Source organism: Humulus lupulus, chromosome 9 (assembly GCF_963169125.1).
Source record: "Humulus lupulus chromosome 9, drHumLupu1.1, whole genome shotgun sequence".
In the NCBI taxonomy this organism is placed as follows: domain Eukaryota; kingdom Viridiplantae; phylum Streptophyta; class Magnoliopsida; order Rosales; family Cannabaceae; genus Humulus; species Humulus lupulus.
The window spans coordinates 31,012,100-31,032,332 of record NC_084801.1 but is presented as its reverse complement, the minus strand read 5'-3'; positions in this window follow the sequence as shown (position 1 = coordinate 31,032,332).

The window sequence follows — 20,233 nt, the reverse complement described above, 5'->3', positions numbered from 1 at the left end:
GGGCCTATAGGACCACGCCATGCTCGACTACTGGGGAGACCCATTTCGCCTTAGCATATGGATACGAGGTTGTCCTCTTAGTTGAGATGAAGATTAACTATTTCAAGGTACAGGCAGACGAGGACCAAATCAACCATGCGACAATGGCTAAAAATTTAGACATGTTGAAAGAAAGAAAGGAAAGGTCACAACTAAGAGTGGCATCATACCAACAACGAGCAGTGAGTTACTACAACTCCAGGGTGCGAGAAAGAACGTTCAGATTAGGAGACTTAGTTCTGAGAAAATTACTCCCGAACATGTGAGACCCCGAGGGAGGGTGTACTAGGGGCGAACTAGGAAGGACCTTACCAAGTCGCCCAGTGTATACCGCCAAACACTTACAAACTAGAATGTTTGGATGACACCATAGTACCCCGAGCATGGAACGCAGAACACCTCAAGAAATACTACCAGTAACATTGTCATATCAAATGCAAAGAATATTCGTAATTAGTTTGTTTATGTTATGCTAACTTCAGCAGATAAGAATCAAAGAGGTTACCCAGATAACCTCACAGTAGATGTAATCGTTTTATATATGTCTTTGTAATCTGCCTACTATAAATGAAAGTATTTCCTACTTCACATGCTACATTTCTTCTCTATGCAAGCATTTATCAATGTGCTCGATGGAATACATTTCACCAAGCATTTGCGGAGCTGAATAGGAGGCATACATATATATATATATATAAAACTCAGCAAGCTGTCTCTTAGAATTAAAAGGATTAGCTACCCTTATGAATATCAAGAGAGTTAAGAAACTTCACAAAGATAACCTCTTACTAAAGGCTGACACCCCCATACGGAGTGAGGCTTCAAGGAAGGTATCCCCCAATAAGTCTAGAATGGCCACCAAGCCGTCTAGCCAAAAAAGTCGTAAAAGAGACCCTTGAAAAAATAGTACTATACATAATGACAAGAAGGACACTTCTCGCAGAAAATTACAAGCGAGCGCAAAGAATATAAAAGGATGCCAAGAACCCAAAGGGTTAATATGTCCTTACAAGTATAGTCAAGGTGCACTAAAAAGACTATTATCATCAGCCCAAAGAAGACATAAGGAATTCATCAAAAAAAGAGGGACTTATCAATGTCCCTTACATATGATAACCGAAAGAGAATGACAAAGGCAAGGAAGGGCAGTGCATCCTCGTAGTCGATATACAAAATAAGCAAGGACCTAGAAATTAAGAGTCCCACATACTATTAAAGACTTATAAGGAGTTCCATGACAAAAAAACAACACGGAGGGTAACACAACAACAATATATATATAAGTAAGCCTTGGAGAGGGGCCTATGGATTTCCACCCCGACCATTCCACTAAGAAATTTTCACAGCCGCATACTCTCCAAAGGAAGACAAGTTGACATCAGGATTGGTCCTCCACACGGCGTGCAACATGCACTCGACTATACCATTCTCAACATTTACCAGCTCAGCCTCGAGAGCGTTAATCTTCTCATTTAGGGTATCAATAGTGGCTTTGAGCCTGGTATTGGAGTGAGAGATCGAAGCAATCCTTGCCAGTGCAGCATCCCTCTGGCGAACTGCCTCAGCAAGCTGGCCCTCCAAATTGCTGACCCATGCAGTCAAACCATCTTTCTCTACCACGACCATGGAGAGATTCTTCATCACCCCCTCAACCTCAAGCTGTAACCATTGCATCGATGAGGAGCTTGAGGTGAAAAATTGGTGATCCAAGATGGAAGCCTAAGTAGAAACAAAGAACAAAACATAACATCAATGGTCAAGCAATATCAAAATCGAAAAACATACATTAAGTGTTTTGACAAGCACCTGAATAGAGGATCGCATATAAGCCTCACCCAACTTGGCATATAGAACATAATACATAGACCCCCACTTGCCATCGGAAATATTTCCCATGCAATGGCTCATGGCCTCTTTGTACTGGCTCGCCAAAGGATGACCCCGGGAAGTGGAAGTATGAGCTCGGCGGGGGGAGACATTTATACCTGTCGATGCATGCTTAGAGAAGTAAGGGGATCGGGAAGGTCCTGATCTGTCAACAGAGGCACGAGGGGCAGAGGGGCGTGGAGTAACCTCTTTACGAAGCGAGGCACCCGAAGACGCCTACCCTAAATGTGCCCCCCAAGGTGGAAAGGCATCGTCAAAAGAAGGTAGGACAAAATTCCTCTACGGGATAGGAGGTCCAGGAGCATGGGTGTTGAAAGCAAACTCACCACCAACCATCGGCGGTGGGATCCAATAAATAACACCATCAGTATGTCCGTCGTCGACAACATCCCCAGCCCTGCCAGCCAAGGACCTTAAACATAAATAGTTCTCAGACTCCACTTCAACCTCATCTTTCGTATCCATCTAGTCACCCTCAGAGTAGTGATAATCTTCATCATCGTCATCATCTATTACCCTTGGGATGGTAGATTTGGATGAGATGGAGCACAGGGAAATGGCTTGATCTGGAGACATCAACTTGCATAAATAGAGATTGCCTTCCATGAAAAGGCTGCAGGCCTATTTGCACGAGGCTGGCAAAGCCAGGACCTTTGCCACCCAATCCCGGGCTGCTAAACTCGTGGTGTGGTCGACAACCCCTTCAAGACCTATGGTCAAGAAAAAAAAAAGTATAGTTATACAAACCTAAGGAGAGAGGTAAAGAAAAAATTTCTTATATATATACGCAGATAGAAAAGGTTTACTTGATGTGTTGAAACATGTATGTTGAGTGTATATGCTGTTGGTGAAGAAAAAACGCTCTTTCCAGCCCCTATTGGAAATAGAACCCTCCACGAGGGGGTACCCTATAAGAGCCATGGATTTTTGGAGCTGAAAGAAGCCAGGGGCTATTGGGTTCACACTAAGAGTGTACAAATGATGGACCTCACTCATGGAGGGCCCCGAGAGTGCACTTTCTTGTATAACACGCACAAACTACTAAGCACAACCCAAGAGTTGGGAGACAGTTGAAGAGATGCCAACTCAAAATAGTTAACTACTTTAACGAAAAAGGGGTGAAGCGGCAAGACCCTTCCAGACTTGATTACTAAGTCGTTGAAAACTACCAGCCCCTCAGGTGGCTCAGACGCACAGTAATTGCGAGATGGAATGATGAAGCTAATGTTTGGTGACAGTTGATGGGCCTTCAACATGTTGGAAAGCTTAACTCGGGTAAGAGTAGACACGATGCCCACATCTCAGATTGTCAAGGATCCACCTCAGCATGTTTGGTACTTGAACAGAGACAACAGGCAGTTGTTGAGTGACTGACTTCATCAACCCCCTATAAGGACCTTTACATGTCCTACATCTACCCGCATATTGCTTAACCCTATGATGTACAGCCATGGACAGACGAGGAAACATGGGAAAAACCATGGAAATGAACTTAGGTTCAAATGGATCACAATCAGCACCCCCACGGGTAGGACCCCCATAGTCTGGGGTTCCATCACCATATGAAGATTGAGGATCAGGTGGCAGGTTTTCCTCTAGGAAATTTTTTTTGGGTATACAATCTTGAAAGGTTGATTTTAGCCAGGAGACATATGTTTCGTGCCATGGGAAGAAACCTATACCCCCACCACTAGTAACAGATTCTAGTTCACTCTCAAGGTTCTGTTCCTTCTGCCTGAGGTAGGATAACCTCTGCAGCTAGAGCATTCACATACTCCCATTTTCAGACTGTTTGCAAACATCAGCCTTAGCGTCAATGGTTGAGAACTCGATAAACTCAACACCAGGCAGACCTTTGAAAGACCGTCTAGACGCCATAGGTTAGGTAAGACTCGATGACATGTGTGCGTGAAGAAAACCCTATATCTCCAACATGAGTGTAAAGGGTGTAAGAAAAGGACCCAGGTATATGCGCCTAACGCGCCATGGGAATAAAGAACCCTTAAGGAATAGGTACATACTAACCTATGGCCCTAACCTCGTATAAAAGATAAAAGAGACATGAGTGTCATTGGGGGAGGAAGGTATACCTGGGTGTGTATAAGTGAATCCACATATGTGCGAGGACAGGATTTTAGGCGTGTGAAGAAGGATAAAGCGATAAACAAGAGCGAACCTTTAACAACTAGAGAACACCTTGTACGCCTACAATGAAAACATGGTATGAGGAAGAATAAGTAAAAAAAGGAGATGAATCTGATGGAAATGATAGAAAATTACCTCGAAGATGCATCTCTAAGAGATATATCTTTAGAGCTTTTGGAAATAGCTTAAAGGAGATACCACTAGGCTAAGTAAGTTTTGGTGTGAAGAAATGAATCCAAGTCTTGTGATATTTATAAGGAAAGTCAAGACATCTGAGCCATTAGATCAAATCTAGATGAATGGTGGAGATCAAGAGCCTTCGCAACTCTGGGATCCCCACCGAAAAATGATTGGCCCTAATTCAACTACAAGGATGTACTTGGATCACCACCCTAGTTATTTGTTTTTTGAGTTTCTTTATACACTACAAAGAAACACGCCACCCAAATACACTTTGTGTTTCTTAATACACCATCAGATAACATACCAATATTGAGCCTCCTAAGTTTCCTGAATAAAGCAAAGCTCTAAGTGCCATTCATGTCATACATGGGATGTAGGAAGGAGTCAACAAGAACACTTAAAATTATACTTATAGACTCGGGGGCAAATGTGATGTGGTATAATTTCCCTTGAAGATTTCGTCGGCGCATATGGGCATGAGCATCGAAGGGGCGAGAGGGCCTTGCTGCCCAGATAGGCTTAGACGAGCGTACATGCCCCCGCAACCAATTAGCTCACCCCTCGGTAAGCAAGATCCTCGCATAGCAAGGCCTAACTCGTTATTCTAGCATTCATGGGCACCTTAAGATCGAGACTCCTTTGATAGGAAGTTGCTTCGTTGTGCGAGGCTGAACAAACAGTGGAAGGCACCTTGCTATGTGCCGTTGTGCAAGGCTTAGAGTCTCAGTCGGCTTAATGCGAGGCCCAGAGAGAGGAAAGTGCCTTGCTCTGTGAGGCTGAGCAAATGGAGGAAGGCACCTTACTATGCGCTGTTGCGTGAGGCTTAGAGCCTCAGTCGGCTTGGCACGAGCTCGCAGAGAGGAAAGTGCCTCGTTGTGCAAGACTAAGCAAATGGAGGGAGGCGCCTCGCTATGCGCCATTATGCGAGGCTTAGAGCCTTAGTTGACTTGGCGCGAGGCCCACAGAGAGGAAATTGCCTCGTTGCACAAGCTTGACTTTGTGTGAAGCCCGCGAGGAGGATGGTGCCTCGCTGTGCGAGGTTGAGTAAATGAAGGAGGCACCTGGCATGGCCTCGCTATGCGAGGCGCTGCATGCCCAGGTGTTAAATGCCTTTAATGCAGGAACCGCATACCTTGATACCGCACTATGTGAGGCATAATTTTCCAAACCCCGTAACACGAGGCCGATATGCGGAAAGGGCTCACTACCTAAGGCCTACCTCTTGGAAGTGCCTTAACATGGAAACCTTGTAAAGGAAGTCCCTTCTACACTAATGAAGAGCCCATGATGTTGTCTAACACTTAGCAAAATATAAGGAAGCTTGGAGGCAAATTGTACCTTGAAAATGAAAGAAGGACCATTAGGTACAAGGCACGTGTATGAGTACGAGATATTTATCTATAGAGGTGGAAAATACGTGATTCGGACATTCGTGTTCGACAAATAGTGGCGACAAAATTAGTACGTGAAGTGGTGGCACATTCTTCATGCTTCTAACCATGTACTAGAGCCCAACACCACTACGTATTACACCACTACGTATTGCACCACTACCCTGACAATGTACCTACGTACAATCTTGTCCCTTAGGACCACCTTGTATTAGAGGTAATTAAAGCCCATCTATAAATAGGCTTCGACCCCTCAAGCTAAGAGTTGGAAAATTCTTTGTATGCTCAGACAATTAAGGAATATAAGATTTTTGCTCCATTGTAGTTCTGCATCTTTCTCCTTCGAGTTCTTTCTATCTTCTTTCTACATAGTTTTTGCAATACACTTTGAGTTTTCCGATCCTATATCATTGACAAGATTTCACCGTCAGCATAAACATCTTTTACATATATTTTTTCTCAATCTTTAACCCATAAAAAAATTGTCATGTATTTTACTAAAGAAAAATACATTATTAAAGTGTAAAAAATACTATAAAATGTGTAAAATACATTTTATTTTAAGACATAAAATGTGTTCTTTTAAAACAATTGATAATTTACCATAAAATATAAACCTAAAATCAACATATAAAATTTTATTTAAAAAAATGCTCATATTCATGTTTAATCACTAAACCTAACATGTTTATATATTTTCATTCATTTCAAAACAATAATAATACAATTAGCATGCATCAAAGACTTAGATGGTTGCTCCATACTTAACCAACCAATCCATACCAAGAATCACCTTGTAGTCTATTATATCCAACTTGATCAAATCTCCTAGATATACTCTCCCTTCAATCTCTATCGGGGTTACCAGTATCCATCTAGTTGAGACCATTACTAATATCCCTATAAGGTATTCCTAGGCTATCTATCAGTTCCCCAAAAATAAAAGAATGTGTAGCTCCTGAACTAATGAGGACTTTACATAATTTACCAGCTATAGAGATTTGACCTTTCACAATTGTGTTACTAGCCTCGGCTTCTCCTTGAGTCAATGCGAAGACTCGGGCTGGTACAAGATTGTCATTCCCTCTTTTTCCTACCCCTGCCCTCGCCTATGGACAGTCTCTCTTTATATGACCCTTGTGGCCACACTTGAAGCCTTTTCCAGTGTTTTCCCTACACTCACCCGGGTGCTTATACTTACACTTTCTAAAAATGGGAGCTAGACTTAGCAGTCCTGCTGGTTACTGTTGCCATTGTTGTAGGCTGTTAGTTTAGGCTTCTTGTCTGGCCAACTATGTTGTCCTTCATGGAATTTTCTCTTTTTATCACCTTGCCCGAAGTGATTCTTCATTGCATCTCTTCTAGCTGCCCTATCTTTGCAGATATGGTCTTCAATGAACTATGCATCCAAGGCTCTGTCCAGAATCTCAACGTAACTCTCTGTTCCCACACTAGTCAACTTGACGTCTCTAGCTATCATCAATTTCAGTTCCCTAATGAATCGCTGATTTGTCATGGCTTCCATCAAAACTATCTCCGATGCAAACCTAGCCAATCTTTAAAATTTTTGTGCATATTATGTGACAATATCAATTTAGCGGCCCAAGTGGTCATGACTGCAGCACTGTAATACTTCTTATTGAAGGCCAACATGCAGTCATTCCAAGTCATAGTTGCTAAGTTCTAAGTTTCTCTAGTCATGTCCCACCAGATTCTTGTATCTTTCTTCAGTAGATGGGATGCACAGGATATCCTCTCCCATTCATTCAACTCCATACGTTCAAAAATAGCATCCAATTATTTGTGCCAATCCTTGGCCTGAATAGGATCCAGTTTCCCCTCAAAGTTTGGTAAGGATTGTTTCCTAAACCTTTCCTACACAGGTACAAATCCATTAATTTGTACCCCCAAACCCACTGGAACCTGTTGTGCTACTGCTGGTGCGAGTGGTGCTGGTGGTGCTTGCCCAACGTGAGCCAATTCTTCCTCTCTTACCTTGAAATGTTCTCTCAACCTTGCCACTTGTCTTGCTAGGTCATTGGCAGTGGGTGCTACAAGAACCTCGGAAATGTCAGCCATGGGAGGTATTGGGTGTTCAGGGATGCCAGCCATTTAGGAGTTAGTGCCCACACCACGACCCCTGCCCCTTCTCTTCCTCGGCCAGCTCCTCTCCGTCTCCCATTACTACTCTGTAAACTGACATGATGGAAATCTAGGGTACATGAAAGGATCCGATCATAAGAAAAGAATGAACCTAATTCCTAGTGGTTCTACTACTGAAAGGAATAACGAAAGAAAAGTATTATTTTACTGCTAACAAAACAAAACAGCTTACGGCAGGGTGAGTTGAGTCAATTTCCCAGGCTTCAGTATGTTGAGAGATTCCTTGAAGCCAATAGTTGAACGACCGTCGCTGATACCATTAATAACGCCCCTAATTTCCTATCTTTATTAAAATAGTAATTTTAATAATAACTTAAAAGATTCCATAGTTTGACTGAAAAACACAGTGGGACCTTATTGAAATAACACAGAGTTTGGATCCAATGTTCAAAACCAAAAGAAAATTTGATGCAGTCTTAAAATAAATAAATACATCCCACTGTGAAATTAACACAAGAAAGACTTTGATGCATTATGACTTTCCGGTTCGTTTCCTCGTTCATTGGCTCCCTGCAACAAACATACATACTCATGGAAAACTGACTAAGCTCACCGTGCTTTCCAAACAAGTCTATCCAGTTTCCTCGTTCATTGGCTCCCCACAGCATACATACATAAACATAAGATCATTTGCAACATAAGCATAAACATGCAACATAAGATCATGGCACCCCTATTGTCCAATGATCGGCAACATAAGCATACAACATAAGATCATGACTCTCCTATTGTCCAATGATCAGCAACATAAGAATACAACATAAGACCATGGCTCCCCTATTGTCCAATGATCACATGTGACTCTCTTTCTGGTCACTTCCATGGCACCCCTACTGTCCATGATATACTTGGCACCCATATTTTCTTGAATTTTAGGCACATCTGCCTTTATAATGCTGCAGCACTAGGTTAAGAAAACACAAACAAATCCATACATATCCCATAACTAGAATCATTTTAGAAACAAATCAGAAATCTAGCTAACTTTCTTATCTCAGGTCTAAGAAAAACCCAAACAACAAAGGACCACTTCCTCAAAATTCCAAACATATCAAGTAAAATTTGGTCTCAATCACAATTCATACTCACACAAGCATATCAAAAAAGTTTTTATGCACTTGTATGCTAGTTTCTAAGTGCCTATGGCAAAACCAATAGGTCACAAAGAATTTCACAAAACTCATAATACATGAAATAAAACTTATCATGTTACCATTTATACATAAAAAATCATATATTTAATCTCATAAGAATTTTTAACAATTCCAAATTTGAAGTTCTATACCTGGCCGAAATGTACAAAACATGTGACTTTTCGTTTTACAAATACATATTTGAAGCAAAATTATTCAAAATATCTTAAAGGACTAGTGTTGACTGTGTTTTTAGCCAACGACGTGAGAACGTCAAAAACGATGAACCTTCAAGAGAATTTAAATGACACAGACAGTTTAATCAAGAAAAGTAAATAACACAAGAGATTTTATAGTGGTTCAGCCCCGATCAGTCGATAATAGCCTAATCCACTTAGAGATTTTATTACTTTATCCACACTCAAGATCAGATGAACCAGTGTCAACTGAGTTTCTTCAGTGTAAATAGGAATACAAAAAGGGTTCTCTCTCAAGAAAAACACACTTTCTCTCTCTAGAACTCAGACCAAATCTGAAATTGCCAAAAGTCCTTGTTTTGATCCCATTAACCCTCTATTTATAGGCTTGGGATCCTAAACTGATATCCCTCTAGAATTGGGATATTCTATTATTTATATTATATTTAAATTACACAAAATATTCAAAATACAACAGATTCCTCAATTTGAGTGAGGAATGAGAGATTCCCTGCGGTGCCCAGACCGATTCTTGCTGAAGTCATTTATGGGAATTTGACCTAGTCTGGTCCATTTATTTGATGAATATTGTCTTCTGGTCGGACATATGCATGCTGGACACCTGCATACGGACCATACCCCTTACTCTCCTCGGACCAAGATCCGACCACACCCTCCTTGGTCCTCCACGGACTAAGGTCCGAACACATGTTCTGGCTCTCCTCGGACCATGGTCCGAACACATGCATTGGGGCTCCTCGGACTAGGGTCCGAGCCACTCCTTCCTTCGCTCTCCTCGGACTAGGGTTCGAGCCACATCTTAGGGGTACTCCTCGGACCAAGGTCCGAGCCACAACTCTTGTGGCCTCTCCTTGGACTAGGGTCCGAGCCACATCTTAGGGGTACTCCTCGGACCAAGGTCCGAGCCACAACTCTTGTGGCCTCTCCTCGGACTAGGGTCCGAGCCAACTACTTGGCCTCTCCTCGGACTAGGATCCGAGCCAACCACTTGGCCTCTCCTCGGACTAGGGTCCAAGCCAACCACTTGGCCTCCTCTGATCAAGGTCCGAGCATCACTTGGACTCTTCGGACTAAGGTCCGAGCAGACCTCTTGGGGCTCCTCGGACCAAGGTCTGATCACATGCCTTCCTTGGACCAAGGTCCGACCGGGCACACCCTAGCCCAAGTACTTTCCTTGGGTGCACTTGGCTTGGTTATGACATCCCTCAAGCAGTCTAAATTCTTCACTGATCTATTGGGCTACTGCTAAGACAGATCACCCCATCATTCCTTGCCACTTGTCATTTTTATTGCCACGTCATCGATCTCCAATTTTTTGGGATAACAACTAGAAAGTTGGTAAAAGGACTAACAATTTTAATTTTTTTTTACTAAACTAATTTCTAGACATCTTTTAAAAATAGTTTTTCTCAATTTTTAAACCATAAAAAATATGCATGTATTTTATAAAAGAAAAATACACTATTAAAGTGTTAAAATCAAATTTAACTTATATAAATTTTAAAATGTGAACTTTTAAGTCATAAATATGTTCTTTTAAAACCATTGATATTTTACCATAAAATATAAATAAAAAATCAGCACGTAATATTTTATTTAAAAAAAATGCTTATATTAATGTTTAATCACAAAACCTAACATGTTCATATATTAACATGCATTTCAAAAAAATAATACAATTAGCACGCATCAAAGACTTAAATCATTTCAAAAATACAACTTAAAAAATAACGCCCTATTCAAATAAAATACCAACTTAAAGAAAACGATATCATGTTTTCCTTGAAACATGCATCCTTATACACAACATTATCATATAATCAACACCATACTAGCCTGCCTTTTTGCAATACATAAACAATATTTATACATCATATTTCTCATTCTCATATTCCTCATGCTCAAATCTTACACCATATCACTAAATCAAGAAACATGTTTATCAAAACTCAAAAGAAATATATTGAATCATACTACAATGCTAGGCCGAAACATACACAAAGATATACTCTCTTTTCAAAAAAATTAATTAAAACCTAATCATGCTTCTAATCGAGAGATCATCACCAGACACATATTCATCAAAACCATATGATCAAACATGTACATATTTTTTCAAAACATCAAATACTAATATGATACCATAAACAAGAATCAAATCCACATCAAATAAACAAAAGGGTAGGGAATCCCATTACGTAGTGTTCTAGAACACAAAGCAAATCCATCCTTAGAAACCTAGGGATTTCCAAATACACCACCAAAAGAAAAGAGAAACAATTTTCTTGGAAGTGAGAAGAAGGAACCTAATCTTAGATGATCAAATACCAAAACAAAAATCAAGACAAAAACACATGCCCAGAGAATTTTGAAACCCTTTCCTCTCTTCCTTCTTTCTCTCATTTTCCTCTTTTTTTTTTCTTTTTCTCATGCTCTCCTCTCCTCTCTCTCTCTTTCTCTCTATCTTTCTCTCAAATTTTTTGCAGGCACCAAATGAGTCTCCAAGGCCGACATCTTCTATTTATAATATCCCAGTGACCTAACCCTATGAAAGAACCCAAGTGTGAAAGCTCAAATCCTATCCCACTAAATAAGCCTAAATCCCACAATTTCCTCTCCTCACACCTCACCTAAATCATATCTTAATGTGAACATTATCTAATAGATAAGCTTTGTCATCTTATCCCAAAAGATGACAACTACATTCTTTTCTCTTTTATTTTCTTAATTTAAATGAAATAAAATAGAACAAATATCAACACACACATACGAATTCGGCACACACACATTTAATAAATTAAAAAATGCAAGCTATTCTAATCACATAATTTTTTTCACACCAAATAAAATTGTAAGACTAATAATAAAACAATCATTACACAATTATCCAAATAAATCAACTAAATCCTGATTCACACAAAACAAACAATTCAATTATTTTCTAGTAATCAAACAATTAAAATGAAACATAACAAATAATGAAAAAATAACAAAAATTTGGAGCACTAACTATGCAAAAGCTAACAACACATGCCACATAGCACGCATACATGCATTAACAACATAAAATAAATATACAACCAATATCACACATATCATACATATCAATGCACATTAAAAGAATAAGGTGATAAAAAAGATTATGCCCATCCCTAAACGAGTTTCAGTCAACCTGGAGCCTAATGGCAACACTGCATTGATATCAACAAAACGCTTGCAAGTAAGCTCTAACTAACCGCCCAACTAGTAAAGATGTAATTTCTATAATCAATCCAGTCTCATTCAACCAATATACCAATTTATCATTAATCTAACCAAATAATCTTTAACTAACCAACAAACTAGTCACTACCATTAACTTATAGAATTTTATCCTTTTATGAATATGGATAACCTTAATCTAAATCCATAATGAAGCCTAAGCTAGATACCAATCCTAAAAATTCAAAACCTCACACATGCTTGCTACTTATTATTGTATCATGATAACATGTCATTTTGTTACTATATTTTACCCTTTAAACATCCTGGATTTCAGCTGAAGTAGTTCATGCAAACTTGTTAGTGCTTAACACTATCTATCCAACAATACCAAGACTCTAAACTCAAAATATATAAAGCTATGCCTATTTTACTTATTTCTAACATCCCTTTGTCCATCATTCGTGACCACGCCACCCTTGATCATGCTAATTATGCAACGCAGTCGCACTCGTAATTGATTAGTCATGATTCCAAACTTATGTTTCCATAACTCACCGATGTGATTCTTTTTGCCCAAATTCCCACCATATACTTCATCTATTTCTGTAAAAAAATCATAAAAATATGAAATAAATCAGCTAACTCTCATGTGCAACTCATAAATCGGGAATCAAATTTGTTTTGCCTAATCAACACATAAATCTTTCCCTCAATCTCAAATAATTACGAATCTTAGATCCAATTTAACTTATAATTTTTTTAGACATTTGCTACAAGCATAAAACATAATTCTTGCCATATTAAATCTACATATACAAGAAGTAGCAAAGCATAAAACACAAGAACAACTAACATCAAATAAAACCAGAACTTGTAGTGTGATCAGTTGTCCCTTTCTAGCTTTTATGTGTTTCTTGTGAGAATGTTCAGGACTGATATAGTCGTGGCTCAGTAACCACTTGTAACACCCTAACCTTTTATAACCTGAATAAATCAAATACAAAACATAGCTAAAAATAGATTGTTGCTATATTCACTCAAAAGAAAATAAAGGGCATGTTTGGTAAAAATTTTGTTTTTTAATTTTTTAAACACAAAAATAGAAATATAATTTTATTTTTGTTTCTTTATTTTTAAAAAATAAAAATATGTTTGGTAACTATTTTTGTTTTTTGTTTTTAAAAACAAAAAATAATAAACGCGTTTGATAACTTTATTTTTATTTTTTGTTTAACAATAATAAGGTGTTGGTTTCAAGAAGAAAATAAAAAAAGAAAGGAAAAATTGAAAACTGTTTAAAAAAATTTTGAAAGTGAAAAAATTCTATTTTTAAAATTTAATAAATTTTAATTAAAATTTAAAAAAATAATAAATAAAAATAGAGTTACAAAGAACTAAAATAATAAATAAAAATAGAGTTACACACTTTATGTTTAATTTTCAAAATTTTAATTAATTAAATAAAAAACTATTTTTTTAAGTGTTACCAAACAACACCAAAGTGTTTACAATACTGGGAATTCCATTTTGAAAACTAAAAGAAACATAACTATTTTAAATAATGATAAAATAAATGAAACGACCATTATTCAGAAAAGAAATAAAAAATCATTAGTATATCCAAGACCTCCAATACCTATATGGCCCTCACAAGATACACACATTTGTTGGCTTAGGTGCAACTCATCACTTTAACTCTAACATTTACTTGCTTTTATTTGCATACAATATCATAGAATAATGGAATGAGCTTCTAAGCCCAGTAAGAAAATACTAACAGGCATCAAACAACATATCACTTAGTTATCACATAAAACAAACATAACTAAAAACACAATAAAATTTCATACCTCATCTATCAACATAAATTCATAAAACTATAAAAGATTCAAAAATATCATAAGTTGTTAACAAAAAACTAGAAAATACCCATAGCTATCATAATCTATCATCATACGACTCTATTATACTCTAGCAACCTATCAAGATAATTTTTATATTCACCAACTATAAAGATAAGTTGAATCACTAATACAAAAAAGTCTTTTTAAGACTCGGAGGGCGTGAGCCCTCTATTGAGAGCCTTAAAAAATGAGATTTTTTAGGGCTCACATTGCGAGCTCTAAAAGAATTCTTTTAGGACATGCAAATAGTGCCATTGAAAGTTATAAATAGATAAGAGTCCAATTCTATTAGGACACATTCTGATGATAACATTTTAGGACACGTTATGAGTGCATTGAAACTTTTTTTTATTTTTTAAAATAATTAATTTATATTTATTTTTATTTAAAAATTATGAATTGAATGAAACATTTATATAAAAATCTGAAAAATATTAAAATAAAAAAACTTATATATTCAATCTATAAAACAAATATGAATAATAATGAAACATTTATATACATGAAAACTATAAAATGACAGAGAACTACAATTTACTAATTACAACTAAAATTATATACAACTAATTAGTATTTCCAAAATTATAATAATAATAATCTCAAATTACATGAAAAAAAAAATAAAAGAAACTGCCTCCAATCTGTTGTTGACTTGTGAGACAACAAGGAAAAGTCCAATTAAAAGAAACCACAAGAAACATCAAACATAACAAACCACAAGACATAAAATACATTCAAAAATTGACAAATTAGATTAGCAAGAACATGTACAATATTAATAATATAGTATCACAGTAATAGACAAACAACAACATTAAGAAATAGAGTCCACATATACCACACACAAATTATAATATGTTTATCTCCAAAAGCTATAAACTAGTTTTTTTTTTAAATGTAATATAATAGAAACTAGAAAGCATAATTCTATAACCCTTATAAATCAATATTCTAATCGTGGTTTTGTAAAGATAACTCAACATGAGTCGGTAAATTTCTATTACGACGAGTAGCATAACAATTGCAAATTGGATATTCCCAAATTTTAAAAACCTGCAAACATATCACATAAACAATCCCAAAGCAGTCCAGTAAAATCACAGTATGCTAATTCACTCATAACTGCATTTAATTTCTTAATTCACAATTAATTTATATAACCCAAAACAATTAAAATTGTAGTTGGAAATTATACCAGATGCTCGAGATAGTAAAATGGGGCTGAGGATGACGTTTGGAGCTTGAGATGAAGTACAAAACACCCAAAAGTTGCTACTGGCCTATACTTCCACCGAGCTCCGGCGATAGGGGCGGCACCACAACCCTACGATGGTAATTCGAAAAAAAAAAGTGATTGGCTTTCGAAGCCTAAGACTTGGGGAACATCATGGTGGTGGTGGTTCTTCGTGGAACGGAACGTGGTCGCCGGATTGGAGCCAAAAAATTTCATACTCCATAGATTCCAACGAACACCAAAAATGAAATCCAGCAACTTCCAACCTGATCCTTGGTTGGGCTTTGCTCGCATGAAAGTGTTGAGTTCGACGGTGGTGGTGGCTTGACTCACAATGACCCAAGGTGATCGGAATCTCGTCGAAAATTATGGGAAACCCAATACACAGGAATATTGAAGGCGTCGTTGTCTGCCTTAGGGGGCGCGTGATGGTATGGGCTCGCGTGGGTCGAAGCTTCGGCAGCCTCTGAAGCTCCGTGCCTAGCGCATGTTGATGATGGCGACGGGGAAGGCAGTGGTCGGGCTCTGCAAAGACGCAACCGGGAGAGAGAGGAAAGGAGGTCGAGAAGGAGAAAGATATCCAAGAGAGGGGAGAGAGAAAGATGAGGGAAAAAAAGAAGAAAAGAAAGAGAAAGTGAGATCGGGGGCTTAGCGGGAGATAGAAGAGGGTTTGTTTTATTTTATATTTCTTTTCTTTAAATTTAGTTATTAATAAAACTTTAATTCATTAATTTATTTATTTATTATTTTTTAGGGCCCACTTTGAGCGCCCTCAATACTTTTTTAGGACACTCAAAGTGTCCCTTAAAAGTTTTCACTGACTCAAATTTCCTCATAGTCTTTTAAGACGCACATCAGTAATTAGGGCTCGCACCACGTGTCCTAAAAGATATTTTTTCAGGACTTTCACTGAATGTCCTAAAAAGTCTATGAGACATTTTTAGGGATCGCATCTTGGTCAGTGCCCTACAAAAGTGTCATAAAAGCCAGTTTTTGTAGTCGTGAATCCATAACAATGTCACATAAATAAAGTAATGGTCAAAACCATGGGTAGAGATAACTACATAAATGGTGAGCCAAGCCAATCGTACCTCACAGTGTCCCATTCTCATACCTGAAAAATAAGAAAAATACAATAATATAGCCTAACTACTTAATTTCGTTACCTCAAAGAACTTAAAACCTGTCGTGAGAGATTGCAAAGTGTAACTCTAGATTAATCACAACACAAAATAAGATTAAATCTAGTAATTAAAATAAGATTAATTCCTTAATCCACCTTTAGGGAGTTAGAGATCTAACCTTGTAGAATTGAACTAGAATTGTACCCAAGCATTTATTTGACATATAATCACTCTAAGCCTAACACAATATTAAAAATTGCAAGTGATTTTCTAAACTAACTATCTAAATCACAAAAACACAAAGAAAATCTTATGTTAACCAAGCTATACTTGAAAATTCCAAATCCTAAGAAGAAGAGATTTGGCGTTGTTCTCTTTAAAATTTTTGAGCTACTGTTCCATCTTTTCCTTCTTAGTTTCTTAATTTAAAGCTTCTGCCATAACCTCTATTTTTAGACTTACATGATCTAACAACCTTATTTGAATTTCAAATACTAAAAAAATATCTACACAAATATCCCAAGAATATCTCCCATCTGAAAATATTAACTCTCCAACCATATTTTCTCTATTCAAATCCTAATTTTTTGTTTTAGTAAATTACTAAAATAAACAAAAGAACAATTTTATTTTAAATCCTCTTTAATTCTCTCAATTACGCATTTTCTTCAAACAAAAAAAAAATTAAAAACTCATTTTCTCGTACCGATCATTTCAAACCCGTAACTTAAAACAAGATTTTGACCTAGAAATAATATGTAATGACGTCATTTTTCGTCAACTTAAAAAGGAGAGCAATTAAACAATAAATATATCAGAGGAAATGAAATAAAAAGATGAAAGCAAGATCTTTTTACGTGGTTCAGCAATTAAAATCTGTCTATTCCACGAGTTTGTGTTATTTTTGCTTAGGAGTCTTCTAGAAACTTTCAAAGAATAGTTGCCTAGAGTCTTTTCTCCAGAAATTAGTGTTTTGGTCCTTTACAAATGGACCTTCCCTCTCTATTTATAGAGGAGGTTTTAGAATCCGTTCCCACATATTTCAGGAAGATATTCTGTAAATCAAATAATATAATGCCAATCAATGCATTATTTGCTACGTGCATGATAATATCCCATAGAATGTGGGATCGGATAACTAATTACATCATATCCCTTAAACATACGGATTTTACAACAAAAAATACATTCACACGTAACCGACTAGCTTAGATACTTTGTTCATTATGCCTTCGAGACTATTTATCTATCACGAGCTCGTCATCTTGCTTCGCCTATGCTCCCAAAAAGTAACCATTGAAGAAGTCATAACATTCGAGCTTACAATTCTCGAACTCGAACCATCTTGTCCAAGGACAAGATGCACCAGCTTATACAAGTGTTGAACCCTTGCTATTGCTAGTTGTGAGCCTATCTCATAAGCTCCGAGCATCTTCGAGGCTACACTCTACTCGAGTTCACGAGGTCATCATTTACAATGAAACTGTCTGACTGGTGGATCAAATAATGACTGTGCTTATTTCGAGCTTACTCCTAACGAGCCTTGATTTCGGGATCATAATTCCTCATGCTCGAAATCTGGGTATAACGTTTTGCCCCCTCAAAAGTATCAGTTCGAATCCTATGAGAAGGAAACTTTTGAACTAACCTCCTTGGAAACTGAGCCATCTAATGCAGTAAAGAATGGACACGCGTCAGCCAGGAGTTGCTCAACTAGAGTACTTGAGTGCTTTTGTACCATGCCCACGTCTATTCATCTGCCACCTTTATGCCTTTGTTTGATCAAATATCGAATTCGGCCAACGGTCCAGATTAGTTCGACATTTGACATTCTTTATGGCCTATAAATATACCCATATCATCTTCTTCCCCCCACTTTCGCATTTTGAACTTTCAGAGAAAAAAGGAGAAAAAACCAGAACCACAACTTTGTTCTGTTCTTGCATGTTTTCCAAACCGAGTTTTGGCTTGTTCGACTCCGTGAGATCATTCTTGCAACCACTCCTCCAGTCGTCAATCTCTCTGTATCCACAAGCAACTATGTGTAAGTTTTCTGTTATTTATTCAATATGTTTATATATATTTTGTTTTTACATTTCTGTGTTCCTGTCGCACCGTGAGCATATTTACTAGTTTTCTACTAGGATATTTGTAGCAATTAGTAACTTCAACCATATATATAGTTTAGCTGATATTGTCCAGACTTTGGGTTCAAAAAATTTCTGATATCATGGGTTTCAAACCCAGATTTATTGTAGAGGATGCGAATGTAGCTTTTTTATTGTTATTTTTTGTTTACGGGTAATGTATCGTGTAGACCAAGAAATGGGGTACTGATTTAGGGTTTTAAATTGCACGTTTCCCAAATTATCACCTTCTTTTAGTAACTATCAATTTTTTCCCTGAAAATCCAAGATTCATAAAATGAATCAACTTTCCCTTCTTCGCGTCAAATACACGCTCGAAGACCGAGCCTTACAATGGCTCGTGGTTTTTCTCGAGTTAGACCCGTTCCTTCGAGATTTCGATCCCGATCGAGCTTATCCTGTGAGTTCGAGCCTTCGAGCTCGAACCGCATAGAATTTTACTCCTATTTCTTGTTTGCCTGGCCCTCACCCTTTTATTTCTTGCTAGATGTCGCAGAATCTTGAAAAACGGTGGGGGTTTGTGCTTACAATCCCCTATTCTCCGAAAACTCTAAGCTCTGAATAACCCTTGACCTGAAATCAGCGGCTAATTCACGAGCATAAAGTGAGGTGTGAGCAAGAAGATATTCGATCTTATTTCTGACGTCAAATCGACGAGGTTGAGGAGAGGAAGAGGAAAAAACTTCGGGTCACTATATAAGAACAAGAATGACTTTTGCTTAAAATCGAATGTTTTATTAATAATTTTTTTGTAAAAATGAACATGCTTTGTTACAATGAGACATCATTCCTACACTATTGATAGTAAGGTCATAGATGCTTGCCATTCCAAGCTCGGGGTTCCAATTCTCCATTTAAACTCGCCAATTTATAGACCCCAGGTCAATTAATTGACTCAATTTGGTTAGGTCCTTCCCAATTAGGTCCAAGTACGCCAGCAGTCGAGTCCCTTGTAGCTAGGAACACACGCCTTAACACTAAGTCTCCCAATCCTATTGGTAACATGGCCTCGCACCCATATGCCAGGGAAAAGGAGGTATGCCCTGTTGAAGTGCGAGTCGTTGTTTGATATGCCCACAAAACTTGGGGTAACTCCTCGGGCCATTTTCCCTTAGCTTCTTCTAACCTCTTCTGCATAGAACTCTTGAGAGTTTTATTTACTACTTCAACTTGGTCGTTCGCCTGGGGATGGGCAACGGAGGAAAAGCTTTTTATTATCCCATTTTTTTCACAAAAATGGGTAAATAATTCACTGTCGAATTGAGTACCGTTATCCGATACTATTTTCCTTGGCATTCTCTATCGATAGATGATGTTTTTTACCACAAAGTCCAAGACTTTTTTTGAGGTAATCGTTGCCAGAGGTTCGGCCTCGGTCCATTTTGTAAAATAATCAACCGCAACCACATCATACTTTACTCCACCTTTGCCGGTTGGCAACGAACCTATGAGATCGATTCC